Source organism: Macrobrachium nipponense, chromosome 5, assembly GCF_015104395.2.
Source record: "Macrobrachium nipponense isolate FS-2020 chromosome 5, ASM1510439v2, whole genome shotgun sequence".
Classification (NCBI taxonomy): domain Eukaryota; kingdom Metazoa; phylum Arthropoda; class Malacostraca; order Decapoda; family Palaemonidae; genus Macrobrachium; species Macrobrachium nipponense.
Genome location: NC_061107.1, coordinates 33685510 through 33688009, shown reverse-complemented (window position 1 = coordinate 33688009; position 2500 = coordinate 33685510).

Here is a 2500-nt window from a genome sequence, read left to right as displayed (position 1 = left end):
ATGAACTCCACATCGATCTTAAGCAAAGCATATTCAATAATAATCCATGACCCCATTAGCATTATCATCATCATTTCAGTAGATGAAACCTATTCACGCTGAACAAGGACGCTAGAGGGGCCATTGACCTGAATTCAAGCTTCGCAAGAATGTTGAGACCTCGCACTGCAGCAGTAACAGAAACTGATCATGATACAGAGCCAGTGATTTTTCATCGCCGTAGGGAGAACGCCCGAAACCCCCCCCCCCCCCCCCCCTCCCCCCCCCCCCCCCCCCCCCCCCCCCCCCCCCCCCCCCCCCCCCCAAACCCCCCCCCCCACCCCCCCCCCCCCCCCCCCCAAAACCCCACCCCCCCCCAACCCATATCCCCCCCCTCCCCCACAACCCCCACCCCCCCCAGCGCCCCCGCGCAACATCTGAGTGGCATGCAACGACACTAACAATATCCAGCGAACCATAATGTGGGAAAACAGCCAAACTGACTTATGAATAAATAGTACGTATCAAATGAACACAGTAATACAATGCTGATCCGATATATGATGAGTAGAACACTATTGCCGATTCACTTAAGGTGGATTCTTGTGCCTATGAGACGTTTGTTTGGCGACCTCTGATTGGCTGGTACCGGGAGGTAGGCTGCTCTCTCATTGTGTCATATTTTCGTTTGTAGCTTAGAAAACTAGTAATTTGTTTATATTTCTTCTTTTATCTGTCGTTTTGCAAAAGATAGGAAAGTTTTTGTCATACCAAAGAATTTGGTTTTAATTGTACAACTAAATCTTTTCCTGAAATCAATAAGATAAAAACACAAAGGAATTACTACGAGTAAAAGTGAAGAGAGAAGCATTTAATTCTTTTTCTTGTTTTTACTTATCAGATTTTTGAATCACTAAAGCAATCAAGATAAAACTAAAACTTATGTTTTCATACAACAAATTCACCCTGAATACACTGGTGCTTTCAGATTTTAGATGCGCGTAATATGTGAAAGAGAAAATTAAGAATATGTCTTATTATGTTGCTTTCAGTAAATGATTCAAGCTGACGGTTTGCCGAGAGAATGTGATCTGCAAGATGTCGTTGAGTTTCAGCGAGAGATCCGAGTTGCCCAATTAGCGATGATAGAAGTTTTCATTTTCGAACAATATTTACCATGTTATATCACTAAATTTTCTGTAATTAAATACACAGAATTCCCATCATGACTGTCAAAATTTTCAATCCAATATCGTTATAGTATATCTGGACATATCTGATAAAGAAAAAAAGTAATAATAACTTTAGATGGATGCATCTGGTATCGCTCCTCAGATCTAGTGCTAAGCGGGCGGGGAATTCAGTCCAGCAAAGAAGAGGAACTCTGTGGACAGAACTTCTCACTATTCAACTCAGCCTAAACTTTAATCAGGTTGTTTCAGAAAATTGTTTCCAATTTTATCATATGAATATATTTTAAAACGAAAGAGTTGTCAGAGACTTATTTGAGTGAGATGAAATAATAATCTCAGTGAAGTATAAACAACAAGAATTAAGAAAGAGTGACTTTCTTTCAGGCAGCAACATTTTAAGACATTCTTCATTCTCTCTTCATATAACACACATCTAAAGTCTGAAAGCACCATCGTATTCAGGGTGATTTTATTGTATGAAAATACGTTTTATTTTATTTTGATCGCATGAATTATTAAAAATCCAATGATAAATAAAAACAGGTATAAAGAATGAAATGTTTCTCTCTTCACTTTTACTCGTTGTAATTCTTTGTGTTTAACTTTATTGATTTCGGGAATAAATCATGACGTAGTTTGTACATTAATATCGAATCCTGTTATGACCAAAACTCCTATCTTTTGCAACACACGAGATAAATGAAGAAATATAAACATATTGCTAGTTTTCTAAGCAACAAACGAAAATATGACACAATGAGCGAGCAGCCTACCTCCCGGTACTAGCCAATCAGAGGCCAAAGCAAACAAACCTCTCGCAGGCGCAAGAATCCACCTTAAGTGAATCGACTATAGTCTGGTATAAAGACGGCCACGCATCAAACGATCATTGCCAATAAAACTATAACGATAAGCTGCGCTTTTAAGATCCTGCTCTTCGATAAGCCTTATTAGGAAGTCAAGCTCGTAAATCCTGGCCCATACCACCCTCACACCCCAATAAAACCTACGTCGCTCGTAAATCGTTTGCCTTACGTTTGTGATCGTAAAAAAAAAAAAAAAAAAAAAAAAAAAAAAAAAAAAAAAAAAATCCTGAGCAAAAGCACCTCTCCTTACTCATCAGTTGATTTCGTTGGCAAGAAGTTAATCATCCATACCTTAGAATCACTATTATGAAGACCAAATAATAATAATAATATCTCAGTTCAGGTTCTTTGCAGCTGCTCCCTAAACTAATGCACCGAAAATCCAGCAGAGAGAGAAAAGAAAGCAAGAAATCACAGCAAGCATTCTCAGGCACGGAATGAACGTTGTCGTTCTTAAGAAGG